Source organism: Mauremys mutica, chromosome 3, assembly GCF_020497125.1.
Source record: "Mauremys mutica isolate MM-2020 ecotype Southern chromosome 3, ASM2049712v1, whole genome shotgun sequence".
Classification (NCBI taxonomy): domain Eukaryota; kingdom Metazoa; phylum Chordata; order Testudines; family Geoemydidae; genus Mauremys; species Mauremys mutica.
In genome coordinates this window covers 24,473,015-24,487,843 of record NC_059074.1, presented here as the reverse complement: position 1 = coordinate 24,487,843, position 14,829 = coordinate 24,473,015, and the positions used below count along the sequence as shown (strand labels likewise).

General features: G+C 43.1%; 1 long non-coding RNA gene across 2 annotated transcripts in view; it reads left to right on the top strand.

Moving 5' to 3' along the window:
- The window catches only part of LOC123367452, a 73,288-nt gene that overhangs the window by 20,461 nt on the left and 37,998 nt on the right, over window positions 1-14,829 (top strand). For both annotated transcript variants that reach the window (XR_006578474.1, XR_006578473.1), the window contains exon 4: window positions 334-434. This is a non-coding gene — a long non-coding RNA (uncharacterized LOC123367452). The remainder of the gene's footprint in view (window positions 1-333; window positions 435-14,829) is intronic.

Here is a 14,829-nt window from a genome sequence, read left to right as displayed (position 1 = left end):
TATGAAGATTATTTGGTTCATCTTTAGGCCACTTAGTCTTCTGCACTCTTTGTCCAGAAATTCCAGATGTCAAATTATATTTGATGTACCTTGGAAATAATACCAGCAAAAACCAAAAACACACACATACAAAAATCACAAGTACTGCTAAAAATCCTGAAAAATGAACACTCCAGATAAAATGAAGAATTCTGTAGTATGCACTGATGTTTATTTGTACTGTTTAGATTTATTGGCATGCATAAAAATAATCATAAATAAGGCGATTACAACCCAGAAGTAGCAGCCAAAGGCTGATGGTAAATCACTAATCTCCTCCCCACTTTTTTCAAGGTCAGAATCATTCACAAGCCAAGCTCCATAAAAAGGATATACTACTGGAAACCAGAACTTCAAGAAGAGGATCACCAGAGACCAAGATTCTGGCAATCAAGGTCCAGTAAATTCTCTTGAAAAACAGAGCAAACTAGAAGCTGAGACAGGCCTCCTTGAGCTTTAAAGGAAGCCTAGAGCAGGAACATATTTTATAGCTTTTAAACACTGAGTAGCACGTAGCTAATTATACTTTCTTCCCTGTTAGTGCTTTGTGACAACTCATGCCCCATTCTGTTTACTCCAGTTAGTGAAAACTTACTCAGGCAAGTAGCAAAGAGTCCTGTGGCACCTTATAGACTAACAGACGTATTGGAGCATGAGCTTTTGTGGGTGAATACCCACTTCGTCGGATGCATGCAGGCAAGTAGTTTTATTGCTACTTCTGTCAGTAAGTGCTCTCTAACATGAGTAAAGATGCCAGAAGTAGGATCTTCAATAGCCCATAAAACTATACTCTGAACAGAAAATATACATTAGGGGTATAGAAATACCACTCTTCTTTTCTTATTCTATTGCACTCACCTGTTCAAGGTTTGTAAATAGAACTGGGTGTACTTTTCATAAAAAAACAGTTAGTCTATACACAATGTTTTTGTCTATTTGGGAATTACTCACAAACAGGCTTTGTGTTATTACAAATATGTTCACTATTTTCAAAAGGGATTGACAAACCTTTTATGTCAACATATTTCAGTCTGTTCATCTCAACTACATCTTTAATTATTTGCTGTCCATTACTGGCATGGCGTGCCTATCATCCATGTAATTATTTCTGCTCCCAGAATGGACAACACATTTTATAGACACAAGGAGGGAAATCAAAAAGAATTCAAGATGGCCACTGGAAGCATTCCAGCACAAACCTTCAAACAAACACAAATTTGTATGAGTAGTCATAAGAGTTGCTCTTGCTGCAAACAGTCACATGAAAAAAAATATAGCACTGGCAACCCCAAGCACTTGAAAAGCATGACTCTTGTCCCAAACATCATGAGACTAGCTTACAAAGATAAAATAAATAAAAACAAGTATTCACAAACACTTTTCTGCAGTATTCTCCCAGCTCTAGTTGTAAGGTGTGAGCACTCATAATACTGATTGGTTCTCTCTCTTTCACACATGTACTTTCATGCACACACAGAATCAACCTAGATGGAAGATTTTTCTTACTAATAACTTGAGGGGGAGCTAATGTCTTAACTTCAAGGGGTAAAATGTTCACAGAATAGATCAACAAACCCATCCACCAGTTCAGTTTCTAATTCGCAGGCAGGAATTTGAATAGAGGCCATAGACTCATTTAAGTTAGAGATGGATAAGATCTACAAAATCATCTAATTCATCTCCCCACCAGTGCAGGATTACTTCTTACATTATAGGCTAGATTTTCAACAGCACTCATGACACAGAACTTGGACTTGATTTTTAGGAGTGCTTAGCTCCTGTCTAAGCACTAAAGCAAGTAGCTAGATTTTCAAAAGAGCTAAACCTGTTTGTTACATGTTAAGAGCTGAGCTCTTTTGAAACTCTGCCTGTTTGCATCATAGTGGGAGCTGCTTGGTTCTAAGCACTTGGATAAATCTGGTTCCAATTTAAAAATCAGGCCCAGAGATCTTTTGAAAATCTGGTCCTATGACCTCTAGTGTTTGTCTGGGTGGGCAGATTATCCTACAACTTCCTACTGCAGCATTCTTACACCCAGGCCTGCAGACAGCAATTCCAGGCCCCAGGGAAGAATAGTCAAAGGGCCCCCACACAAAAGCTGCACCGGTGTGGACACGGTCAGCCTGACATTCGGGCAGTGCTGTGCCTGTGCTGGCTAGTGCCCAGTAAGCTGCCAGCTGCGCTGCTGGGTGCGCTCTTCCGGCATGGCCAGGGCTTCCTCATGCCCGCTCGGTAGGGTTGCCAACTGTCTAATCATGTAAATCCAGATAACCTTAACCCCTACCATGCCCCTTCCCTGAAACCATGCCCCTGTCCTGCCCCCTCTCTGAGGCCCCACCCCCTGCTCACTCCATCCCCCCTCCCTCCGTCGCTCACTTTCCCCCACCCTCACTCACTTTCCCCAGGATGGGGCAAGGGGTTAGGGTGTGGGAGAGGATGCCAGGTGCAGGCTCTGGGAGGGAGTTTGGGTGCAGGGGTACGGGTCGGGATCTGGAACGGAGTTTGGGTGTGGGAGGAGGTGAGGGGTGCAGGCTCTGGGTGGGAGGGGTGCAGGCCCTGGGAGGGAGTTTGGTGCGGGAGGGGGTTCAGGGTGAGGGCCCTGGGAAGGAGTTTGGGTTGGGGTGCAGGCTTTAGGCTGGGGCAGGGGGTTCGGGTGCAGGAGCAGGGCTTGGTGCTTACCTGGTGCAGTGGCTCCTTGGTAGGGGGCCCTGTGGGTCTCCAAGTGCCACTGCCCACAGGCACTGCCCCCCCGCAGCTCCCATTGGCTGCAGTTCCTGGCCAATGGGAACAGCAGAGTTGGCGCTTGGGGTGGGGGCAGCATGCAGAGACCCTCTATCCAGGGCCACAGGGACATGTTGGCTGCTTCTAGGAGCGGCGTGGAACAAGGGTGGGCAGGAAGCCTGCCTTAGCCCTGCTACACTGCCAGCGGTGACCAGGAGCCTCCAGGCCCTTTTAAATTGCTTGGGCCCTTGGGCAATTGTCTCTATGAAAGCCTCCCATTCTGCAACCAGTTGAATGAACATTTTCATAACATTTTGTCTCATAAGTCACCCAAGCTGAGGCCATTTTCACTTAAACATTTGTGTGTGTAAATCAGGGGTTGGCAACCTTCGGCATGCAGCCCGTCAGGATAATCCGCTGGTGGGCCATGAGACATTGTGTTTGCATTGACTATCCGCAGGCACGGTCCCCCACAGCTCCCAATGGCCAGGAATGGCAAACTACAGCCACTGGGAGCTGTGGGGGGCCATGCCTGCCAATGGTCAACGTCAGCAAAATGTCATTACCCTGATGGGCCGCGTGCCAAAGGTTGCCGACCCCTGGTGTAAATATACAGTATACCATAATGGAATTAACGTTGCATTCCCCAAGTCAGGTGCAGTGAATGATCTAAAGTTCAGCATCAATAGTTATACTTGTATCATCTTCCTCTTTCTAAAGGACACATCCAAGATACACAACAGGCTTTTCTTAAATGACTTATATTGAACTTACTCTCACTGCAATTCTTTGAAGAGTATAGTCTTTTGTTGTAATATGCCACTTTTTCTAGTCCTCATTCTTGGGCTAAAACTTCTCCCAGTCTAAAAGCACTTGTATCCCTCTCCATTGTGAAAGAGGTTTTGAGCCATACCTGGGGCGATCACACAAGTGCCTCTCTTACTGCTGCAAATGTCAAGTCACTCCTAACTTTATGTCCAGGTCTCCTTAGGTCCCCTTCCTCCCTTTACTGGAGCATTACCCAAACATATGGTTGTATTTAGTGGTTTCAGCCCATGGGGCTCAGGGAAAGGTGTGGAGACCAACTATTCACTTCAGAGCAGTCACCTACAAAATGTTTCACTTGAGTCACGTCTTTCAGTAGACTTTCTCTAGACTGGATTCATGGTAGCCCTGTACCATCATTTAATATACATTAGATCAGCGAGTCTTAACCTTTTCCACATTGGGATCCTGTATTCTAATAGAAAAAATATGCATGACACCCTTCCCATACGTCTCGGACCAACCTTTTCATCTAGCCAAAAAGAAAAGGAGGGTGTTTGTGCCCCCTCAAATCCCTGCAGTAAATTAGACTCTTCTCATCTCACTGCTAAAAATGCTGGTGAAATTCTTAATAAAAGTTGTAAACAAAAATGCACAGTAGCTATTTTTCCACTTAAAAAAACCAGTCAGATTATTTCAACACATAAGGGCACCAAACCACTTAATGGCCTTAAATAACTTGCACAATTTCATTATGGAAAGAAATATTCCTTCCAGTATAGGCATGTAAAGCAAGCTCCTGAAAACTCTTTATTTCTAATTATCTAATTTTATTTTGCCCTGTAGTAACTTACAAAATGGAGCTGAAGTTGCTTTTTTTTGTGCTCTTGAAGTTAGACATCATTTACCATGTCTAAGGCTAAAATACGTTTTTACAGCTGGGTCATAAACCAAATCAATGGAAATGTTGACGCAGCTTTAGTTATATCAGTCCTAACAGGTGTTTCTATAATCACCCTTGTAAAAGAAACACCTCTGTACAGCACTCAAACAGGTTCCAAAGACTGTGTTATAAGGAGGGAGCAGGACATAATAATTAATTTGAATTTTGTTATTTCACTAAATCGGAAGACAGTTTATTCCAATTCCTCTTGATTAAATTTACACATGTAAGCCTTATAACATGCTCAAATCATCGCACCATGCATTTCACCTACATTCTTCTGTTAGGCCTCAGGATAAAGAAAAAAAAGTCAATCCAAAAAAGGAATTGACAATTTTCTGATTATTTTATTCATTATGTATAGCACATGTGCAGACCTGGATTTAGGGGCAGGCAACCCAAGTGACTGCTCGGGTGCTGGACTTGGGGGGTGCTGGGCTTGAGGTATGTTTTTTGTTGTTAGCGACAAAAGGGAAAATAGCATGTTTGAAGTAAAATGTTTCAGGTATTCTGTATGTGGATTCATTTTTCACTCACCTCCTAGAATGTTCTGGACCTTTGTAGAATCTCATGGAATCTTCCAGACTTTCTGAGAACTACATTTTCCTTGAACCTCCTAGAATGTTGTCAGCCATGCCCTTGTGGATATATAAAGGGTGGGGCATCACCAGTTAGTCAGTGAGAGTTAAGAACAAGTGAAGCGAGAGTCCAGTTGCGATATTGTAAGCCTTGTTTTACTGTGTAATTGTAAAAGTGTAATTGTGTTTTAAGACTTGAAGAAAGTAGCGACTAATAAAGGAAATATTTACTGAGACACCAGAGATATCAAACCCTTATCTACGCAACAGTATAAAAGAAATACTGTTACTTCTTTTGCCATGCTCAACATGTAATGTTTGATGACTTTCTAAGGCTGCGGAACATAGACTTGTGCTCTCCCTAATACTGTCTGTTTTCCCCCATAGAAAAAAAATGCTTCTGAAGAAGCCTTCGGGGGCTCAGTAGAGGTAGTGAAAAGCTCTATTGCAATCTAGTTTGCAGCAAAGGGCAAATTTGATGGGAAAATATCTGAAACAGAATAATAGACTGGGCTTTAGGCAGTAGGGATCATCCCAGTGCAGAAGAAATTGAGGAGTGAAGCATAAATGGTGGCAGTCCTATTACTTGTCTCAACAAGGACAAGTGCAGAGTCCTGCACTTAGGACGGAAGAATCCCATGCACTGCTACAGACTAGGGACCGAATAGCTGGGCAGCAGTTCTGCAGAAAAGGACCTAGGGGTTACGGTGGACGAAAAGCTGAATATGAGTCAACAGTGTGCCCTTGTTGTCAAGAAGGCTAATGGTATTTTGGGTTGTATAAGTAGGGGCATTTCCAGCAGATCAAGGGATGTGATCATTCCCCTCTACTCAGCACTGGTGAGGCCTCATTTGGAGTACTGTGTCCAGTTTTGGGCCCCACACTACAAGAAGGATGTGGATAAATTGGAGAGAGTCCAGCGGAGGGCAACAAAAATGATTAGGGGGCTGGAGCACATGACTTATGAGGAGAGGCTGAGGGAACTGGGATTGTTTAGTCTGCAGAAGAGAAGAATGAGGGGGGATTTGATAGCTGCTTTCAACTACCTGAAAGGGGGTTCCAAAGAGGAAGGATCTAGACTGTTCTCAGTGGTAGAAGATGACAGAACAAGGAGTAATGGTCTCAAGTTGCAGAGGGGGAGGTTTAGGTTGGATATTAGGAAAAACTTTTTCACTAGTAGGGTGGTGAAGAACTGGAATGGGTTACCTAGGGAGGTAGTGGAATCTCCTTCCTTAGAGGTTTTTAAGGTCAGGCTTGACAAAGCCCTGGCTGGGATGATTTAGTTGGATTTGGTCCTGCTTTGAGCAGGGGGTTGGACTAGATGACCTCCTGAGGTCCCTTCCAACCCTGAGATTCTATGATTCTATGATATTAAGGAATTAGCGGATTTACCTGAAGATAAGGGATGGAAATGTGAGGAAAGTGATGGAGAATCGTCCAGTTTTCCTGACAGCATAAAGGAGAGTGATGATAAAGAAGAATGTGGCTCACAAGAGAAGGAGAATAATAACAAAGAAAAATCTGATTTACATGAAAAGGAGACAAATGATCAAAAAGAATCAACCTCGCATGCAGTGAGAAAAATAGCACACCACATATCAGTACATCAGATCCTGCTTTTTGGAGGCAATCCTAAACTCTGCCAATATTGATTTATACAATTTTGAACAGGCCAGGCAAAATGGAGGCTATGATGTTTCCAGTAAATGAGCAGAAGTGACACTTCCCAAAGTGCTCGAGAATGGTAAGAAACTGAATCGGTGTTGGCTAGTTTACTCAAAATCAACTGATAAAGTGTTCTGGTTTTGTTGCAAAATATTTGACAAAATGCCAAGTCAGTGCTTGTGCTCTCCAGATACAATTACTAGCATAATTTAGCTGATGCTCTGAAACAACATGAAAAGTCACTGGCCATTTTATGGCCCACTCCAAACAGATGGAGGTCAAATCCAGGCTTAAGCTGAATAAATGCATAGGTGTAGAAAACCTGCACTTTATTAAGGTAGAAACTCAGCTTTGGAGGAACATGCTCTCATGTCTGATCTCAATTACACTCTTCCTTGCAAAGAATAATTTGGCTTTCCGGGGCTCATCAGATAAGTTGTTCACATAACATCACAGTAATTTCCTTGGTTTGGTAGAGCTCCTTGCAAAATATGATGGTGTCATGCATAGGCACCTATGTCAAGTAGTTCATAAAGAAGCTATGGACCATTTGTGATGTTGCACTCCATGTGTTTATGGAAATATGCTTATGAGTGTAAATATAATGTAACTGGAATATGCTTTATGCAAAAGGTCTCTTTAAGGTATCATTACAAATCTTATAATCTACTGAGTGTTTTCATCCTATTTGTATGAATGTATAATTCTTGTATCTAAAGCTAAAAATATGAAGTATTACTCTGAAGTCCTATTGCAACTATGCAAAGTGTGGGTCATTAATGGTGGCTTGGAATCTTGATGGCTCCCATTAACTAGGACAATTGGTTGTAAATGGCTTTGTTTACTTGTAAGCCTTTCTGTACACAGTGGGTGCCAGCCAGTAAGTAATGAAGTCTCACAGGACATGTGAACATGTCACATGATACTGGAATCCATCTTAAAGCTGGTGCTTTTCCATTTAGAAGGAAGGGTGGGAACCCAGAGAGAGACCAAGGATTCCCTCCTTGTGAAACAGAACAAAGGGGGTGCAGTCATGAGAAAAACCCTAGTTACCACCTGAGCTGGAACTAACAAAAACTGTACCAGGGGAAAGGATTGGGCCCAGACTAAGAAGGAATCTAGGCTGTGAAAGAAGCTTATTGGAACATCTCTGATGGTGAGATTTACCTGTATTCAGTTTCTTAATTGTATTAGGCTTAGACTTGCGTGTTTTGTTTTATTTTGCTCGGTAACTTACTTTGTTCTGTCTGTTATTACTTGAAACCACTTAAATCCTACTTTTTATACTTAATGCAATCACTTTTGTTTATTAATTTACCCAGAATAAGTGATTAATACCTGGGAGAGCAAACAGCTGTGCATATCTCTCTATCAGTGTTATAAAGGGCGGACAATTTATGAGTTTATCCTGTAGAAGCGTTATACAGAGTAAAATGGATTTATTTGGGGTTTGGATCCCATTGGGAGCTGGGTGTCTAGGTGACTTGCTGAGCAGCTTTTGGTTAAAGACTGCAGCTTTGGGGGTATGGACCAGACTTGGGTCTGTGTTGCAGCAGACTAGCATGTCTGGCTCAAAAAGGCAGGTTCTGGAGTACCAAGCTGGCAATGGAAAAGGGGCTCAGAGGTAATTCCAGCATATCAGATGACAGCCTCAAGGGGGTCTCTGTGACCAAACCTGTCACACCATTACTACAGTAAAACAATTCAAAAGAAATTGATTGGCTTTATGGCAAGGAGGGTGCTTGATAACATATTGATGCTGCTCGACAAAGTGAAGTAGTATGCCATAATAACGAACTTCACTCCCGATTTCAGAGTAGCAGCCGTGTTAGACTGTATCCACAAAAAGAACAGGACTACTTGTGGCACCTTAGAGACTAACAAATTTATTTGAGCATAAGCTTTCGCGGGCTACAGCCCACTTCATCGGATGCATAGACTGGAACATACAGCAAGAAGATATTTATATGTTATAAATATTTATTTATATTTATATGTATAAGTATCTTCTTGCTGTATGTTCCAGTCTATGCATTCGATGAAGTGGGCTGTAGCCCACGAAAGCTTATGCTCAAATAAATTTGTTAGTCTCTAAGGTGCCACAAGTACTCCTGTTCTTTTCACTCCCAATATTAGTCACAGTGAAAAGATATCATTTACAGTAAGATTTGTTGGCAACAAGGATGGCTGTATCCACGTAAAAGAACACTTTATCTGTTTCCGGTCTGTGGATGACTCTACTGGAAAAGGCCTAACAGAAGTGTTTATGAATGTTTTGAATGAGTATAAAATAAAATTTCAGGACTTTCATGGCCAAGGCTATGAGAACTGTGTGAACATGAAGGGAAGAAGCAGTGATGTCCAGACAAGGATCCTTGCACTGAATCCAAGAGTTTTCTTCATGCCTTGTGGCTGCCATTCCTTCAGTGTGGTTGTGTCAGATGCCATGTCATCTTCTTTAGATTCAGCATCTTTCTTTGGAGTACTGCAAAGGATGTTTTCAGCATCAACTATCAGATGGAAAATCCTCACGGATAATATTGCAAATCTGACCGTGAAGCTGCTAAGTGACACTCATTGACAGCATAAGGCCAAGTGAGGTACCAAGTGACTGAGGTTTATGATGCCCTGATGGAACTGGTGCAGTTGAGTAAAGCTGAGAACAGAATCTGACGCAAGGCACAATCCCTCGGAAACCAGATCACTGACTTCAAATTTCTGGTCTCAGTTGTGGTTTGGCACAATATCCTTTTCCAAGTAAACATTGTAAGCAAGGCATTACAAACTCAGTCGATGGACATCGCGACCACTACTACTTTGATGCAAAGCTATTTTGATTTCATTGTGGCCTACAGAGACAACACATTTGAAGATGTCATCACTGCTGTCAAAGAAATGATGGAAAACTTAAGAGTTGAGCCTGTCTTCAAGGAAACATGTATTCATCAGAAGAAGAGACAGTTTGGTTACAAGGGCAGAGATGAAGTAATAGGAAACTCAGAAGAAAAATTCAAGAGGGAAGGGTTTTCTGCTCACTCGCTGACACTGCTCAAGTGACCATTGAAGAAAAGTTTTGATAATGAAGCACCACAGAAAGATCTGGGGGATTTTGCATGACCTTAATAAGCTGCCAGTGGACAGGAAAACACTCTTGAACAATTGTACAGACCTTCACTGGATGCTAATACATGGGGACTGTTTGGACGTCAATGATAAAGATATATGTCAAATTGGACAACCATCCATCACATTTTGCAACACAGGAAGCACTCTCTGCTCCAAATTGTCCAATTCATTCATGATGCGGAGCTGAAGGACACTTTTCCTAATGTGTGGATAGCTTTGATGATTCTGCTCACATTGCTGCTCACAGTCATGACTGATGAGTGCGGCTTTTTGAAGCTCAGGTTCATTAAAACATATCTTCTATCGACAATGGTTGATGAGATACTGACATCATTTGCTATTTTATCGCTTAAAAATGCCATTGGCCAGTCTTTGAATCTCTCTGATGCTGTGCTTCAGTTTGCAACGGCAAAGGCAGAAAAGCAACCTTTTGACCTAAAGGACTAGGGTTAACATTCTAAGGCTGTCGCCTGTAGTAACACTGTTTAATACTGGTTCACCCAATGTGGGTGCACAGTTCAATTTCTTGATGTTAGTACATTTCAGTTATTCTTAAAATTAAAAAGGTTTTATAAGCTTATAGGAAACAATTTTTGCTTATAAATGGCATGAATAAATACAGAGTTACAGCCCCTAGCATGCAAATGTATCTTATATGACAGAGATAAATCATGCATGCAAATCGTGCATCAAAGTCATGAAATGTGCTACACTGCAATAAAAAATATGATATTCAAAAGTTTAACAAATGGAGGGAGGCTCCAAAGATGCTCCTCGCCTGGGGCACCATTTGGGTCTAGGTCCAGCCCTGCATATGTGCCTCTTTGCGTGCGCACGCACACACATTCACACAATATTTTTAAAAGTCCAGTATCAATCTGTGTGATCTCTGAGATAAATTTGATGTCATATTGGCCCTATTCAATATCTGAGCCAAATTTTAAAAATGGCCTTTAATTTTACATCATCATTCAGCTGTAAATACAAAATTAGAGGCTGAGTTTGGTCTTCCTTGAAAATTTGGCCCTTTGTGTGTAAAATATTCTTATGTCAGAGTTTTTTCCAACTTTTCCATGATGGAACTTCCTTTTCCATACCGTTTCCCTTAGGGCAAGAACCTATGGCTTGTTCATGGGGATTCATGACCATAAAAATTAATGCAATTTAATCAGAGTTGGAAAATGCTACTTGGTATCTAGTTGATCCCTCTGCCACTGTGGGAGGATTGAGGGTATCAAAGTGCTATTTAAAGTCTAGTTTGAAATGAAGCATAGAGTGGAGGTCCCCAGGCTCCCTTTGGAAGATGTCCTATAGACACACAGAGATCTCTGTTACTTAAGAAATGTTGAGACTACCTTGGACGCTGTGTCCTTGGGTAGTCAACTACAGCCATGCAAAGGGAATGCAGAATGGGTGTAAAATGCTCACAAATCTGAAATCTCCACTCACACTATGGAAGCATTTTACATGCAGTTTGCACAGTTGTACATTTCTATATTAGGTGCAAGACTGTGTAAACTCAGGCCCCTTATGTCCTGCAGTGAAAATTTGGACCTGATCTTGTAAGTCCTGAGACACTAACTCTTGTAGGAGCTGTGACTGCATAAGTACTGTAAGACTTAGCCCATTTCCAAGAGCTACTATATTCAGCTGCAAAAAGACAATGCGGCTATTTCCTTGAAATGTATGCAACCCAATTCAGGGGAAGAACACAAACCTCCCAGGGACAGCACATGTTCTAATGGGACAAGATTTTTTCACTTTATTGGAGATGGCTTTGACAAACTTCAGGTGCCTCTGGACAAGGGAATGTTCAGTTGTGGGCACATTAGGTGCTTTTGCCTTTTTTGATATTCCCATCCAGCCATGAATGCTGTAATTTGTTCTGACATGCCAGTAAGTAGTTTCTCCTCTCAAGTGTTACACGAATGATGTGTGAAGCATTGAATGTACAAGTGTGTTGACACTCTGACACCCATTTCTGAGAAGCCTACTCCACCTTCCAATCCCTCACTTACAGCTATTGTACCTTGTCTCTAGAAACCTATGTTGAGGATGGTGCAGGAATGTGCTTCTCCAAAGGGAGCACTGCAAATGCCTCCCAAAGCTTTCAGATATGCAAAGGAATTTGTCCCCCACCCCACCCCCCGCTGGAATCCTTGCTACCCTGCACATTGGTCCCACTCTACAAGCCAGTACATAGGCGCGCAGAGCCATGGCACCACCTCTTACTTGTATCTTCTCTGCTGAAGTATCATTTGCCCCCAGGAGAGCAGGGATGGAACAACACCTGTGCTCTGCCAAGCCAATGGCTGCAATTCCGTCTGGCCCATACATAGGCCACCTGCTCTCATGCTTATACTGTGCACCTATACGTAAGGACCAAGCAGAATTTGGCCCTTATTTTGGGAACCTTTCCAATACTGATTTTTCCAAAAAGTCTTCACTTCTGGGCTGTGTCCTGGCCCCTTTAGACATCATACACCAAGTTTCAGGCTAAGGTGAGTTTGGACAGTTGGGTTAGAAACTGAACCAATGGAAATGCTGACTTGTAAAAGAACCACCCAGTTCTCCCCATCAAGGACTCCTGGTGTAAAAGGGATTCTCTGAGAGCACAAGTCTGGCACAATGACTCTAGGCAATCCCCTTGCAGTCCCCAGAGGAGAGGTGTGATGAGGCCATGCCCAGGGTAGGGAAGTATAGTGTTGGGGAGAGAGGAGTTATGGCCAAAGCACTCTACTCTTGCTTACCCTAGGCAGCTGGTTGGCCTGTTGGGGACTGTGAAAACCAGGGTGAAAGCATGAGCAAACGTAAGGGGGCAGCAGGAGCGAGCACAGCTTCTCCTCCTCTACTAGAAGCAGAGGGGAGTTCCCCTTTCTCTCCCCCTCCTCTTTGACTAGTACGGCAACATAGAATCATAGAAGATTAGGGTTGGAAGAGACCTCAGGAGGTCATCTAGTCCAACCCCCTGCTCAAAGCAGGACCAACACCAACTAGTTCATCCCAGCCAGGGCTGTGCCAAGCAGAGCCTTAAAAACCTCTAAGGTTGGAGATTCCATCACCTCCCTAGGTAACCCATTCCAGTGCCTCACCACCCTCCTAGTGAAATAGTTTTTTCCTAATATCCAACCTAGACCTCCCACACTGCAACTTGAGACCATTACTCCTTGTTCTGTCATCTGCCACCACTGAGAACAGCTGAGCTCCATCCTCTTTGGAACCCCCCTTCAGGTAATTGAAGGCTGCTCTCAAATCCCCCCTCACTCTTCTCTTCTGCAGACTAAACAAGGCCAGTTCCCTCAGCCTCGCCTCGTAAGTCATGTGCCCCAGCCCCCTGATCATTTTCGTTGCCCTCCGATGGACTCTCTCCAATTTATCCACATCCTTTCTGTAGTAAGGGGCCCAAAACTGGATGCAATACTCCAGATGTGGCCTCACCAGTGCTGAATAGAGGGGAATAATCACTTCCCTCGATCTGCTGGCAATGCTCCTACTATGCAGCCCAATATGCCATTATCCTTCTTGGGAACAAGGGAACACTGCTGACTCATATCCAGCTTCTCATCCACAGTAATCCCCAGGTCCTTTTCTGCAGAACTGCTGCTTAGCCACTCGGTCCCCAGCCTGCAGCAATGCATGGGATTCTTCCATCCTAAGTGCAGGCCTCTGCACTTGTCCTTGTTGAACCTCATCATATTTCTTTTGACCCAATCCTCCAATTTGTCTAGGTCACTATGGACCCTATCCCTACCCTGCACTGTATCTACCTCTCCCCTGCAGCTTAGTGTCATCTGCAAACTTGCTGAGGGTGCTATCCATCTCATCATCCAGATCATTAATAAAGATGTTGAACAAAACCAGTCCCAGGACCGACCGCGGGCACTCTGCTTGATACTGGCTACCAACTAGACATCGAGCCGTTGAACACTACCCGTTGAGCTTGACAATCTAGACAGCTTTCTATCCACCTTATAGTCCATTCATCCAATTCATATCTTTTTAACTTGCTGGCAAGAATACTGTGGGAGACAGTATCAAAAGCTTTGCTAAAGTCAAGATGTATCATGTCCACTGCTTTCCCCATATCCACAGTGCCAGTTATCTCATCATAGAAGGCAATCAGGTTGGTCAGGCATGACTTGCCCTTGGTGAATCCATGTTGACCATCCCTGATCACCTTCTTCTCCCCCAAGTGCTTCAAAATGATTTTCTTGAGTACCTGCTCCATGATTTTTCCAGGGACTGAGGTGAGGCTGACCGGTCTGTAGTTCCCTGGTTGCGCCTTCTTTCCTTTTTTAAAGATGGGCACTATATTTGCCTCCATGTTCAATCACCTTCCGGGTTAAGATTTTAGCCCCAGTATTCAGGATAAGCAAAGATGGCACAAACCTACCTTTACTCTCTATGTCTCCCTGGCAGGACTGAGCCCAGATTGGCTAGAGCCCACTCTCAAACTGTAATTATCTGTATCCTAGCTCTCAGTGCTAGACTGTAATCGAGAAGGGTATAAATTCCATGACTGCAGAATCCAGAATTATACATAAGGAATTCAATGCAGGGCCTTCCTTTGGTAGATTTGCAAAGCACCACGTGCACTGATGGCATTCTAGAAATAAGGGGAAAAGAATCACCTGCAGAGAGAGCACAATATTTAAAGTACCTATGCACAGGATTAGTATTTTAGCAATGTGCCTCTGGGTGATAGATATGTGCTGGCTGACTCTTCTAAACACTGTGCCACTTGGGTACTCCCTGGGAACTATAACAGCTAGACATAGAGATGTGTGTGAGGCTGTCTTCCTCCCCCCGGCCCCAAGTAAGATCCCACACAAATTCAAAAATTCCAGAACAGAATATGTTGGCAGCCTCTCATGCCTAAAAATATTTATATTATTTTACTGCATATATATATAAAACCACTTGACAGTCATATTTTTTATTATCTTAACATTATAAAACTCAGAGGAAAACCAGTAATATTTCCCTTTTAGT